The sequence below is a fragment of the Tamandua tetradactyla genome, chromosome 25 (genome assembly GCF_023851605.1).
Source record: "Tamandua tetradactyla isolate mTamTet1 chromosome 25, mTamTet1.pri, whole genome shotgun sequence".
Lineage (NCBI taxonomy): Eukaryota > Metazoa > Chordata > Mammalia > Pilosa > Myrmecophagidae > Tamandua > Tamandua tetradactyla.
Window position 1 is genome coordinate 19815651 of NC_135351.1, and position 15572 is coordinate 19831222.

Here is a 15572-nt window from a genome sequence, read left to right on the forward strand (position 1 = left end):
ACAAGACAGCAATTTATCTTGAAAAATAATAAATACAGATTTCATTAAAATTAACCATTTCTCACCCAAAAACACAGTTAAAAAAAAATAAAAAGATAAGCCACTCATTGGGAGAAATGTATTGTTAATACATGTATCTGACAAAGGACATATCCAGAATATATAAAGAGCATCAATGAAAACGGCCCAATTTTAAACAATGGTCAAAGGACTTGAACAGATGTATTGCAAAAGAAGCCACACAAATGGCCAATAAGCACATAAAAAGATGCTCAGCACCATTAGTCATCAGGAAATGCAGTTTAAACCACCAGATTTAATTCATTTAACCACTAGAATAGCTAAAATTAAAAAGAATGACAACACCACATGTTGGTGAGGATTGTGGAGTGACTGGTATGAGCATAAAATGGTACAACCATTTCAGAAAACTGGCAGTTCTGTAAAAAGTTACATATGCACCACCTACCGTATTGCCCCAACAATTCCCGTTCAAAGAGAAATGAAACCATGTACACCTGGAGAGGAGTGGTTATAGCGGCTGTCATCATAATGGTCAAAAAGTGGAACCACTTACCAATGCCCATGATCAAATGAACAGATAAACTCAGAATTACTGATGCAGTGGTCAGCATTTAAAAGATAACCAACTACTGATACATGCAACAACGTGGATAAATCCAAAAAATGACGTGGAACAAAAGATGGTAGACACCAAAGACGATTTTGTATTTGGATTTATATGATGTTCACGAAACAGACAAAATTCTTCGGGAGTGAAAGAAATCAGAACGGTGCTTGACCACGGGGTGGGGGGAAGTGACAGGAAGAGGGCACAGGGCTTCTCTCCAGGTGATGGAAATGCCCTGCTTTTTGATTAGGGTTACAAGGGTGTACACATTCATCAAAACCCACTGAAATGTAACTTAAGATGTGTGCATTTCACTGTGTGCAAATTCCCCCTCAATGAGAATGAATGATTTAATTAAAAGAAAGGTATACTTTCCATCTGGAGGGTCTAGTCGGGAAAAGATAACCCCCAGGCTGGGCCAAAAAAGACTGAACAGAATCTTCCTGAGTGGAAAAGGCCATGCAAGGGTGACAGTAAATGAGAAGAGTCGAGGCAGAGCAAGGACGGTGCTCTGGTATAGTGAGAAGAAAAGCAGAGAAGACTGAGTAAGACGGGGAAGGGACAAGCCACAACACAGGAAGAAAGGAAAGAAATTAGCGTAAGAAACAGAAAATTACGGACATAAAATTATGTTTCAAAATAATCCAGTTACCAAATCAAACACAGAAAAGAATCGAAGAAGCTTTATTTGGAAACTGTCTTCTTCCTTACTCAGCCCCTCTGTGAAGCAAATTGAAAGCAAGGAGAAAGGAATACTGTGACAGTATGAATCTGAACCCACCTCTCTGTTTTGCTTTTTTAACCATTCACCTTCATTGCAAGCTCTTTTGGGGCTAACATCCCACCTAAGGCAGCTCTGATCATTGATAAGCACCACCAGTTAATTACAACTTGCCATTTATTATCTGCAGATATACTCTATGGTAGTGAGACTTCGAGTCTATTCATTCCCTTAGTAAATGAATGAAACTCTGAGCCGAAGTTCCAAGGAGGGAGTATCCTATTTTAGCTGAAGCCCAAGCTGGCCTCAAGAACCAGAGATAACATTTCTCCTCCTACCAGTTGAATTAATAAGACGAACAGGAGATGACTCATACACACAGTTAGTCGATGAAGCAATTAATGCTGGCTCTCCTCTCCTCTCTGAATCATCCCCTCCAGTGAAAGAGACATGAGGAAGTATTAACCCTGGCTGAGAAAATAGATCCCATGTATGCAAATTAAACTTTACCATAAAATGGAATGATAAGAGAAAAGTAGGAGGGTCTCGTCCAACTATATGAATGTAGAGGGAACTCGACATGATCACATTACAAATGCAGGGCTAACAGAATAGCTTTCAGCGACATTCCTTTAAATTAGCTTACTCACCGATTTTAAAAGGAGAACAAAGCCGAAGGACGCTTGCACACACACGCGTGCATGGAAGCAAAGCCCTCTCTGAATTCCAGCTGATGTTGTGCAATAATGGTTTGTCAATATCTTTCAGGCTACCTGCGGGAGAGCTAAAACATAAGACACTTCTCGCTTCTGTGGGCTGAGGTCTGAGAGAGAACCTAATATTCAGGAGTAGGAAGGAATCTCAGAAAACATCTCTAGTTCGGTGATGTTTCAGGGGAGCTGTGTGTGCTCGCGAGCGCATGTGCGTGAGTGCGTGTAAAAGAGAGAGGAAGAGAATGAAACCCGCCTGGATACTTTCTCACGCCGTATGCAGTGCCTCCCCCTGCCCACGACCTGCCCACAGGCTCACAGTGTGACCCTTGGACAAGCAGCATCAGTTGTCATCAAGACTTTATTAGAAATGCACATTCTCAGGCCCATGCTGGGCCCACTGAAGCAGGAACCCCGGGGGCGATTTCACAAGCACTTCAGGCGATTCTGATACCTTAGGACAAGCTCGTGAGACCCATCATTTTCTGAGAGCCATACCTCTCGGTTGTGTTAGATGGACAAAAAGTTAAGATCCTCAACTGCCTTCATTTTATAGTCCAGGACCCAGAGCAGCCTATGTCACTTGCCCAAAGCCACAAGGCTGGTGAGAATCTGAGCCAGCACAGAAGCAACTCCCGTGGGTATGGCATTCTGTATAGTCTGTTCAGAATGAAGCTCCTAAATAGCCCTGGGAAGTGGGCAGAGCCCTGTGATTTTCTCTAATTCACAGAGGAGACTGGGATCTGGGAGGTTAGTAACACAGTCAAGTCAATTACGAAACTAAGTAACAGAAGTAAGAACAAACCGCACTCTTCTGTTTTCAGGATGGGTGTTCTCGCTGCCTCGGGGGGAGGGCTTGGCACCTCCAGACAGTGTACGCCTATGGGTGTGTGCGTTCGCGCATATGTTTGAGAATCTGCAAATTGAGAAATGCAATACAGTAAATAATAGGAATCATTATGCGACTGTCTTAGCCTTGACTCTCCTCTTGCATTTAAAAAATTTCAATTCAATACTCTAGCTGGCTTGCGACTGACCTCCGTCAGCACGCACTACATCTCCTCTAAGTTTCTCAGTTCCATCTACCTTTCTGAGCTAGCACACTCATATCACTAGATTCAGGGGGGGCACCATTTGTCTGGAATGCAGCACACTTGGGGGTGCACCTACTAACACCCACATTTGTGAAATCGCTACCCAAAAAGACAGGGAGGGCAAATTTCCTTGGGCTTTTCTGACCCATTCCTTTTCTTTGGCGTTATCATTTTCCTTTCCAAATAACGTTAACATTTTTTGAAAATATGTATTTAAGAAAATTTGGAAAATATAAACACATAACAATGGAAATAAAAATCTCTCAGGAAATGTATTTACCCTGCCTGACTTTTTCTAAGCATAGATTATAAATATTAAGTAATACATATTCCTTAATTTTTTTAATTTAGAATATGCTACACACTGTCCTTTGAAAGCTAAATTATGTGCAGGCTTAACTGCAGGACTATAGTCAATCATAATGGAGCAATATCCTTAGGTTACAATGCTAGTTTCAACATGTAGGTTATTAATACATTCAATTCAAAAAAAAAAAAAAAACTCTACCCGAGATGAATTAATTGCAGGAGTTGTGGGCCATGGAACTTGCCAAATATCTCACACCATACTGTGTGAGGAAGTCACAGAATCAGGTTTCACAAAACACTCATCTCTTCCTGGTCCATGGTTGTGGACATGAACAGAGATGAGTTCCTGCTGTTGCCCACGTGACTCTCTGCAGTGGACACTGGCCTTCCCCTATTCTCAGTTCCCTCTGCTTCTGCCCCCATCCAGGCTTCCATCATTTCTCACCTGGATACAGAGAGCCTTAAAATTCTCCCCTCCTAACTCATCCTCTACACACTGGGTCCGATCTAAGGTACAATTCAATATTCCACTGCCACTAAAATAATAAAACTAGCTTACATTACAGAACGCACCCCACGTGCCTGATACCATGTTACCTGCTTTTCACACATTATTTGTATTCTATCCTTATAATAATCTTGACGGGCAAATATTATTTTGCAATTACAGATGAAGACTCTAAAGGCTTTGAGAGTTTAAGAAACTCGCCCAAAGTCACACGATTAGTAAGATTTGAAGCAGCCTGACTCGGGAATCTACAGTCTTTTATCATTCATTAACTTGAAAAATTTCATAAAATGTCCGCCATCAACAGCAGTGGCTCCCAACATTTTTTTTTATTCAAAAAATTTTGCAGACTTCATGCCAAAGATTTTCTTAATCTTTGTTGACCAAGAAAACATTCAATGATAAGAAAAGATACTATTAATTTAATAACCCTTTTAAATGAACTTTTGGTTGGCAACTCACAATAGCATGGGGGAAAGGCCCATTTCTGCGTTAGTGATATTATTAAATCTACAGACAGTGCTTATGCATACGGATATGTAGGCCCACTCCATAAGAACTCTGGTCTCCTAGCGCCTAGAAAGTCCCAGAAGGTAAGCTCCTTAGCATGAAGGCAAATGGGCTTCAATTTCCCCCCATCTACCTTTCCAAATGTTATTTCCCATCACTCCTTCTCTGCTTGTCCCAGGCCCTACACCTTCTCAAATAATGGATACCACGCACTCATGCCTGGAAGACCCCAAGCCATTTTGGCTGTAATTCTCTATCTCCTTTGAGACTGGAGCTCAAACCTCTCCTCCAACTTGGAGGAGCCATTCCAGACAACCCCTCCAACCCCTCAAGGCAGAATTAACACATCCTTTCTGAAACCCTCTCAGTCTTCCTGGCAGGCCCTACTGTGACATTTAACCCAGTATAAATAAGCTAATGAGCAACTATCTGCCTACTTTCACCCAAACTTCCTGAGGGCAAGGCCTGTGTTTATTCATCAGTGTCTGAGCCTTTATCCCAGTCTTGGCCTGAAGTAGCTGCTATTTAAGATTCATAAATGAATAGCAATACCAACCTGTCTAGTAATTTTAACTGGGGAAGTTGTTTTGGAAAACAAGACCTGCCACTCAAGAAGCTAAATTTTAGTATCTTATAATGTCTCACAATGTCCCTTTTCTGCAAATAGGAGGCAAGTAGTCAATACTGGGAATTGAAAGACCTGAGAATTCAGGTGCTAGCTCCCCCCAACCCTTCCCCAACAAATCCTCCACTTGTTCATGGAACTGGGGGTGGGGTGGAGTGGGGGGGACTTCTACTTCCTGCGATCCTATTACTTGCAAAAATACAGATGAGGGTTGGCAGAGATTTTCTGAAAGGCTCAGAAAGCAAATCCTCTAGGTGGTGGTGGCCTTAATGCCTCTGTCACAACTACTCCGTTCTGCTGCCGTAGTGTGAAAGCAGCTAGAGTCAATAAAGAAATTAATAGACAGGGCTGTTCCAATAAAGCTTTCTTTAAAGAACAGGCAGCGACCCCAATCTGGCTTACAGGCCGCGGTTTGCTCCTGATCTGGATAAATGGCTCCATGCTGGACATGTAGTTCACAGATCTTGATCTGAAGACATAATTAAATAATTAGGGATGGACAGCCCCAAATATCCAAGGGACTTCTAGGAACTCAAGGGGTACAATGAGGTACACCCACACCTCCACTCCCCAAACAAGAGCTTGGAAATGACGGAAAGAGATTGACTAGTCGAGAGTTTTATGGTAAGAATAAAATTTAATGGATTAAAACATGGACATACAAAGGCAGCTAAAGAAGCAGAATTACTCCCCCGAGCCCCACCTTCAGGCAGCAGGACTTGACTAACATCTGGCAGAACATAGTCACATATTTAAGAAAAGAATACGTCCTCAAAAAGGAAGATGCCAGGGAAGCACAGAGTCACTAAAACTCAGGTGGCTGGTGGCTGTCAAGGCTGTCGGGGGCGGGGGGGGGGGCAGGGAGTGATGGCTTGATGGGCAAGACCAACCCATGGCAAAGAGTCATGGCCAACGATCTGAAGTCTTCCTGGTGCCATGAGAAAGACTATCCCTCCCCTGAGATGGACGGACCAGCAGGCTATTCAGGCCAATAACCGGAGCCATTGAGCAGCCAATTCATCCCAGTCCCTCCTTCCGATGCCTTCCGACTCCATACAGAGACTTTTCTAGGGAATGTGAGCATTGTGACTGTTTCTGCCACCTAGAGCAGGAGAGCAGCACTTTCGTAAGGTGTGTCAATCAAGTTGCTTCCAATTGTCATTTCCATTCCCATGCAGCTTGACACAGAGAGAGAATATGCTGGCCATGTGGGCCTGAGACAGGCTAAGCTGTGTTTTTCACTTGGGAATTAACATGCTGGCAGACTGGGGGTGTGGAGCTCTCTGAGTCAGCCGCTGGGGGCATGACAAAGCCTGGACACAGTCCTGAAGCCACCTCTGGATCTCTCGACGGGTGCTAAGAGTGGTAGATCCAGCCAGCCTTCCCTGATGTGCAGCTTCCATGCCACTGGACTCCCTTTCAGCTGATTCACTGCACTTATTAGCACAGCAAAGCCAAAGAACTCAGATGCTTCAGGACGGTGTTTATTTATGCCTTCATCCTTAGACAGGTGTAGAACGGAAACAGGCACCGGATTTGTCTAAATCAACCAACAAACAGGGCAAAGCAAATTAAGAGTGACAACCAAGTACCCACAGTACCTCTTGGTCACTGTTGTTGCCACCACAAGATGCAATAAACAGTTTATGGATGGTGTTTTAAAAGCCTAAATTATGGTGCATGATGTCCAGAAAATGCTTGCTCTTTCGGCCTATGAGGCGATTATTTTGACCCAAATAATAAAAGTGGAAAAGCCATTATTTTAACCAACCAGGTTTTCACAGAAGGGAGTTGAAGAGAGGTGTAACCCTCAACTTTCTCAAAAATAATAGCAGTATGCTTGGGGATGCGAGGGTGGTTCAGTGGTAGAATTCCTGCCTGCCATGCAGGAGACCCAGGTTCGATTCCCAATCCCCGCGCTTTCCAAAAACAAACAAGCAAACAAACGAAAAAACAAACAAAGACAAAACAAATGGTGCTGCAATAAGGGGATACTCACATGGAAAAAGAATGAAATGGGACCTCCGCCATACACCATACAAAGAAAAAATAACAACAATAGCAGTATTCTTGATTCGTAGCAGAGAGACAACTTTCAGCTAATACTTCTTGGTGGTGCTATCAGGTGTTATTTGTTTTTGCTTTTTAAAATTAATTTTGCTTACAGAAATCCCACATCCACCAAACATCCATTCCCCTTCCCTTCACTCTCTTCTCCCCCTGGTAAAGCTCTGAACTACTTTCTGTCTCTGAGAATGTGTTATTTCAAGGTGTCTCTTGTAAGTTACATCATACAGTACTTGTCCTTCTGCATCCTGCTTATTTCACTGAGCTTAAGATTTTCCGGGTTCTTCCAGGTTGCAGCATGTCTCAGAACTTCATTCTTTCCTATAGTTGAATAATTTATTCCACTATGTATAAGTTCTGCATTTTGTTTATCCATTCATTTGTCGATGGACACTTGGGTTGTTTCTACTTTTTGGCTCTTGTGAATGATACCGCTATGAACACTAGCGGACAAGTATCTGCTTGATAACCTGTTTTCACTTTCTTTGGGTGTATATCTTAAAGTGGAACTGCGATGTCATATGGTTATCCTATATTTAACTTTCAGAGGAATCTCCATATTGCTTTCCACAATGGCTGCACCATTTACATTCATACCGACAAATGGGCTAAAGTTTGAATTTCTCTGCACACTCCCACTTTATTATTTCTCATACAACCAATATTTATTTAGGGCCTTTTCTGTGCCACATGAAGTTCTGTTCACTGGCAGTATAACAAAGAACAAGGCTGAGGCATCCCTGCCCTCACAAAGCTCACCTTTTTCATAGGAGAGACAGACCACAGGTAAACCCGTAGATGTAGTCTATATTTCCAGACCAAAAAATAAAGTGGAAGGCAGGGAATGGTGAAAGTCGGGGTGGTGGCGCTGGTCATATTTACTTTGGGGAGGTCAGGGAAAGCCTCTCCCTGGAGATGACATCTGAGCTGAGATCTCAGTGATGTGAAAAGTTCATCAGCGAAAGCTGGGTTGTAGTAGCAGAGTATAGGAAAATCAGGGGAAGAGCATTGCAGGTAGAGAGAATGGCTGGGTAAAGACCCTGGGGCTAGAAGGAGCTTTTGTTCTAGAGCTAGAGGCTGGAGATGAGATGGGACAACTGGGCAGAAGCCCAATGATACAGATTCTCTGCTGCTTTGGATGGAAGCTTAGATTTTATTCTAAATATGATGGGAGACCCCAGAAGTTTTTAGGCAGGGGCGATGATATCATCTAATGTGTTTTACAAAGACAAGTGCAGTGCTATGTAGAGAACTGGTTCTAGGTGGACAAAGAATCTACCAAGGGGACCATTTGAGAGGTTACTGCAGGTAAGACACGGTGAGGTTGGAAGTGGAGAGAAACGGGTAGATGTCAATTCTCTATGGGACTGGGTGGTAGATTGGAAGCTTAGTGGGTAAGGAAAATGGAAAAATCCAGGGTACCTAACGGGTGGATGGTGGGGCCCTCTGCTGTTGAGGCAGACTGGTTGAGGAACAGGCTGGGGCAGTGGCGGTGACATTCAGAGTCCTGTTTTGGGCATGTGAACTCTGAGAAATGGAAATGTCAGGCATTAATTTAAACATATAAATCGGGTGCTCATGGATATGTAAATTTGAGGGTCACCAGCCTAGAGATGGATGGCATTTAAAACCGTGAAATGAGCACCCCCATCAAGGTGGAGTGGATAAGGCCAAGGGCTAGTTCTGGGTTGTTTGTGGCCATTTCCTAGGGACGACAACTATGGTTGAGCCCATTATCATGAAGATCACAGAGCTGATGTCACTGGTTTAATCTCTCTCACCCCAGGGTCTGGAAAAGAGGCCCAGTGGGATGCGGGCATCAGGAAAGTCCTACTCCTTTATAACGGACTGCCACCAAGGCCATCAGGCGGCTGGTTTTTATTTCATCATTACCGTTGTTTTCGTGTTCATCTTTCGTTCTAACCCAGACAGGTCTGACTGGCAGATTCACTGTCTGATTTTTCTGGTTTAAGATTATATGCTTTCTTAAAGTCATCTTCACTTATTAACCTACATTCATTTTTAATTTTAATGCACCCATCAATAATTATCTCACTTGACAGTTTTTGACAGTCTGCTGCTACATTTGACTGTTTTAACATGAATTTAAAAGGTGATCTACCAATTTGCAAAAATGAAGTCAAGTTGCTGTTTCTTCCTGTGCTTTGAGAAGCATAGAAAACTATGTGTGTTTACTTTGCCCAGAGAGTTTTTTGGTGTAGGGAAATACTTAGTAGTTTTCTATGTTAGAAAGTAGAGAACCACAGAGCATTAAACTTTTCTCTTATGTAGCATAAGAGAACTGGTATTGATATTGTTGTGATCAGTTATTCAGCAAATATTTATTGAGTACTCATGTGCGTGAGGCACTGTGCTGTTACAGGAAATTAATGCACGGTGTCTCCCAAAGTCAGGAAAATAAAGCCACCCCCCGAAGTTATGGTAGACAGAACACTTGGAAAATTACAATTTTATCTTGCTACATGCCTGTACTTAAGATAACCCACTTGGAAATTCCAAGTGAAAAATGATGAACAAAGTGCATGACCATCTTTGTGTATATATTATATATATATGCACACATATGTGAGCATATTATAGGCAAAGAAGAAGCTAGCTGAAGACTATACAGTAGGGAGAAAATGTTCTTTCTCACAAAAATCACAGTGTTAAAATTCTTGGCAGTTCAGATGGTCTCCGCGGTAGCTGTTGGTTTACATTTTGATAATTTACCAGAGAGCATATAATATTTAATTCCGAGCCGGATTGTGCAACTGAACACAGTACTTCCAGAGAAACACACTGCAAATGTGAAAGTAAGCCTCTTTCTGGGGAACTAGCAGCTCATACTCCATCGCTTCTTCTGTGGGTATGCATGTGACCTGTAGGTTAGAAGTTCTGGAACAGAAGGCGTAAAAGGGATCACATTGCAGGTCGCAGGAAAGAACGAGCTCATATATCCCTGCCCCTCTGCCACTGGTTTTGCTTTCCTTCCACAGACTGGGGGTGTTTGGCCTTGATTATCTTGGCATGATTTAGAGAAGCAGGCTCTGAGCTTCTGGTGCATTCTCCTTCATTTTAACCCAAGCATATTTATAAACAAAATTCACTGTCATGTTTTTGAGGCTAAAACAGTGTGAAGGAAAAGCCTAGATCTTTACTTGCCAGCCACATGATTCAGGTAAGAAATTGCCCTCTTTAGGCCTGTAGAAAGGAGTAACAAGATCTACTGTGTCTGCATGTACAGGACTGCTAGGAGAACCAACCAAAGTAATCCATTCAACCAAATATCCCTTCAGATAGTGTGCAGGCCAGATGTCGTGCCAGCACAGTGTCACAGCTAAAACCCAGACAAGAGATGTCTGTCCTTATCGAGTGAATATCTAAGTTTCTTTTGCAAAGTGTAACGTGCTGAAACGACATGGGGAATATAATATGAGATTTGTGCTTGTCACACCCAGCAGATGATCAGCTCCTCATTTCCAAACCATCCAAGATTCCCTGCTCTGCATACCTCTCGATACAAATGTAAGCCAGAAGACATTCTCTAAAGATAGCTGTTCCTGTCTTCATTCAATCATTCACACATTTCCCCAAATGCTCATTTGTTTCAGTCTGAACAATTTCTAATATGAATTAAAAAGCTTTTTCTACAGTGACCGAGGTTACAGCATCTAGTCATCTCAAAATACGTGCTATAAACCCCAGAACATTATCTAATTATCATTATTTCAAAACAGACCAACTGTTTTGAACATGTACCAGGTATATTTGCGATACTGATTTAATGTAGCTCATATATGACCCTATCATGGCCATTTTTAATCAGGTATAAAAGGTAGCCTAACGCTGGTTTTCTGCAACTCAGGCTTCACATTCTCATTATCAGTTTTCCTCAGAAGAGTCCCATATGCTTCAATTCTCAATAAGTGGGATCCTGACTGACCTTCTGAGGGACAGAAAATTCTTTGAGAGTTGGATGAAAACTATAACCCTCCCGGCAGAAAAACACGCATACATTCATTTCATGCTGTGACACAGTTGCTGGGGAGCCTGGAGGGATCCTGAAAAAAGTTCAGTGACTAGAAATGCCGAATTCCCAACCACCTTCCAGTAGGGTCAGCAAAATGGCCTGCCTAGCACAGCCGCGCTGGCCCATCACCCACGCGTCGTTTTCTCCCCTTCTCCCAGCCCCAGCCTACACAATGAGGCGCCCTGCTGCAGGTTTCAGACCACGCAGGATTAGCCGAGCTTCAGGAAATGAAGAAAAGGCAGCTAAAAACTGCAAGCACACGTTACCCAGTTCTCCCAAAAGCCACAGCAGCAGTGGGTGGGTATCTGTGAAGCAGCAACAGGAAATCATAACTGAGAAATTAGGATTTAAGGGATGATTCTGATTGCCGTATGGTTACATAGATATTCCTTTTCACTTTCTGGTTTACTGGAGTGGACGGAGGGAAATACCTGAAATCTCTTAAACTGCAATCCAACTGCCTTGATCTCTGATAATGATTGTGTAGCCTTTATCTTGTGCTCTTATGACTGTAAAAACCTTGTGACCCATTTATCTAGTTTTTCAACTTTAGAGTTTGTGATCACTAAAGACGGCCCCTGATGTTCATTAATGAAGGGGGTCAGCCCAGAAGTAACCCACTCCAAGTCCAAAGTTATCTTGATAACAGAGACTGCATCTAGCCAAAATGGGCCCCCGCCTGACATGCGCAGTAGTTTAGACTTCAACCTATAAGTCACCTGCACCTCATTACAATATTATAATTCATGCCCATCATATTTAGGCCACATTTTCTTCCATGCATTCTGTGACTAAGCGTGTCCTCCACCTGCACATGCTCAGTAATCCTAAAATCTGCCCATCTTCTGACACTCATTACCCTAAAACCTGCCCATCGTTTGATGCTATAAAACTTTCAGAATTACTGCAGTTGGGGGGGACAGACTTTGGGGCCAACAGGCCATCTGATCTTCTGTTGTGTGCCTAGTAATAAATTTTTCTCTCTTTGCCTCAGATTTGGTCATTTGAGTGCATCCATTGGGCAAAAGAATCCACTGCCTTTGGTAACAAGATGATGTATTTATTTAATCAGGTCCTCCCCATGCCAAAATAGGGCCCAAAGCTCAGCAAATTTTACCAGAAAATGAAACGTTGAACTTTTAATTTTTATAAAATACTTTTCCACTTCTAAGTTCAAAATGCACCAAAACTTAAACTTCTGTGTTTGGTATGTATGACGTTAACGTGGCAAAGTACATCCAGATGGATAAAAGTCAAAGGAAGGCCTTAATGATAGTAATCACAAATGAGATTTTCCTCTTTTTTTTTTCTTTTTTCGCATGGGCAGGCACCGGAAAGCGAACCCGGGTCTCTGGCATGGCAGGCAAGAACTCTGCCACTGAGCCACCATCACACGGTCCTTCCCCTTTTGTTTAAAAAACAACTGAAAAAAAATAAAAATAAAAATAAAAAATAAATAAAAAACAACTGATTCTGTCAACTGAGCCACCTAACCATTGCTTCTCTGGGCTATGTGTTTGCATGAACTGAACCCAAAGTAAATAATGAAAAAGAAGTAAAATAACAAGAAAAAATCTAAAAATAATTGTCAAATTCTAAAACCTCCAAGTCATTATAGTAATCAAACCGGACTCTATATCAGCTTTTCCAAACACTATTAATAATTCCTACAGTAAAATTAAGGTTTGCCACTCAGGTTCTTTATTAAGTTAATGTCTCCAACTTTCTGAAGCTGACACATATTACGACTGCACCCACTCTCTGCAAATAGCATCAGTGTAACAATACAAGTTTCCCACTGGGCTCCAAAAGGTCTATTATGTTTAAAACAAACAAAAACCATATAAGGATTTCTTCCAAAGAAGGGCTCAAAGTGCTTTTACCTAACAACTTTTAACATGAATGATCACACATAAAGTTGTCTTTAAGTAACGCTGTGTGCTACATTTAAAATACTTAAGGCTACATTTATACAAACTTTATGCAGACTTCTCAGAACTAAAGGAAAATTCTATGAAGGATTAAAAGTTATTGCCATGATTTAAAAATGATTTCAACTAGGAATCCCAATTGAATTTTTTTATTACGTTTTATTGTTCTGTAAAAGGATTCAGAGTTTGTGTTTTGTTTTTTGTTTTGGTTTTCTTTTTCTTTTTGGTGCATGGTCTGGGAATTGAAACCCGGTCTTCTGCATGGAAGGCGAGCATTCGACCACTGAACCTCCCGGGCACCCGGGTAACTTTAAAAAACTGAATTTTGTAAAGTTATTTTTCAATGGGAGAGCCCTTCCTTCAAGAGAAGAGTTTATTTTTTTCCTACTTTAGTATGGCAAGTAGGCCATCTCTGAGAGCATTTTCACTTTATAAACAAATACTTGTCATGATCCTTTCAAAAAGGCAAGCTATCCTTGTGCAGTTAAAATCTGAATTCAATTACCCACCGATAAATTACATATAACTATTGTTACTATAAATCAGTCACAAAAAGTAAGATACAATTGTTAATTAACAGTCCTAAAGGAAGGACTGAGAGACAAAACTCGAATTCAATCTTTACAAGATAAAATAAAATTGTATAACATATCATCCCTTTAGTTAAACCTTTTATTTATAAAGCTAGCAAATTTCCCCCACCTAGGCTAAATTCACTTAAGCTTTTCTGGACAAATTCGCCGCATTCAACAGAAAAAGTTCCAATGTTCAGTCAGAAAAGAGGTTCAGGAGCATTAAGATAATTACACAATTTTAACTTCTAAGTATATATATTTTTAAAAAATTTAATAGTGTACTTTCTTTGCTTAGAAGGAAATTTACATTACAAAGAATCTGACTTTCAAAATCCCTGAACCCAAAAGCCATTAAAAAATAGCCTGGGAGCCAAGTAGCTTCACTAAATGTTTATCAGAATATAACATTTCTATAAGATCAAAGTTTCTGGCTATCGTGCAGTTTTAAGTTGGCGTCCATTTTTACCCCACTGTGTTTTTAGTATAAAACACTAAAGCATGTTGATTCTGGTACGAATCATAAAACAGACTGCAAGGAGAGTTCAAAGTAACCTCAAACATGGTGACTTCATGTTCAAAAGATTTTTTTTCATGTTAATAACATTTACATCTTTGCCTCTGTCTGACTCAGAGGACTCAGACTAGAAGTTTGGCCAAATCAGCTATTCCAGCCAGGTGAGCAAACTGCCCTAAGCACAAAGTAGAAGGCGAAACAGGAAAGACTAAGTAAGTATGGACCAAATGCATAAGAAGCTCAAACAGGCAAGGAGGGGAAAAAATTACTTAGTCCAACTTTCTCACTAGGTGTCTAGAAAAAAATTCATGAGATCTCTGAGAGAGCTTTATGCATCTTTTTAAAAAAACTGTTTAATGGCCATTTTAAACACCTTTTTAATGCGATTAATTACATTCACAATGTGGCATGACATCACCACCATCCATTAGCAAAAGATTTTCAGCATCCCAAATAGAACTCTGCACCCATTAAGCAACAATTCCCCATTCTGGATCACTGGGAACTCCAGAGTTCCAGAGCTTTCACATTCGGTGACATCAGAGTTTTCTTCCAAGCATCTAATGTAACAAAGGAGCTATAATATCTTTTGTGACAATGACCCCTAATTGCTGGCTAAAATCAAGTGTTCATCCCTGTGAGATGACCCCAGTTTACTGTATACAGTTTCTCCATCTGTCACAGGCATGCAAGAACCCAATCAGAGCAAGCAACCCCATGAATAGGGTGAAAAATGATCAATGGAGTTTTCTATTTACAACTTTGCTCTGATCTAAAGATCCTGATGGGACAAGTATTCGGACCACAGTTGGCCCGGACTTGCCAACCTCAGGTAGCACCATGTCTTAGAGTCCATGCATATTCGATATTGTAGGTGACCAGCCTTTTTCCAACTAAGGACCAAGTCAGCGTACTGCTGCTCCCATTTTCACCAGAGAAAGATGGCAGTGGGAAAGTCCAGGCAGCGACCTGAGTTTCCCAAACAAATACAAGTCACTTTAATAACTCAAACCTGTTAACTAGATAACAGTCGGGGGTGGGGGGTGGGGGGGGAGGAAAGTTGGAAAGCTAAAAATAATCGTTCATTAAGTTTCAAAGAATGAAAATAGCTACGCAGTTTTACAACACGGTCCTTGGAAAACCAAAATGAAAAAGAAACACATTCGGGTCTTTTTTACTTAAATGGTGCATATGCTTGGACATTAAATGGTGCAGACTGGACACATTCTCTGGAGTCTTCTTATGAGAGCTGAGTCTTCTCTGTTTTCTCAGGTTTCCAGAACTGCTATTTATTACTCTGCTACTGCATGTTTTCATTCCAGAGGAGTGTGATTGTTAATTTGT

At 41.4% G+C, this 15572-nt stretch overlaps 1 protein-coding gene across 11 annotated transcripts in view; it reads right to left on the bottom strand.

The window, feature by feature from the left end:
• Nucleotides 1-15572, bottom strand: part of ATXN1 (ataxin 1) — a 442577-nt gene that overhangs the window by 392784 nt on the left and 34221 nt on the right. Inside the window, exons 3-4 of one of the 11 annotated variants that reach the window (XM_077143985.1) lie at nt 2873-2978; nt 2003-2136 (exon numbers count right to left, since the gene is read on the bottom strand). The exons of 7 other annotated variants lie outside the window; for them this stretch is intronic. The gene's annotated coding sequence lies outside the window, so the exon portion shown is untranslated. 3 more of the 11 variants (XM_077143978.1, XM_077143984.1, XM_077143987.1) reach the window with 3 other exon arrangements.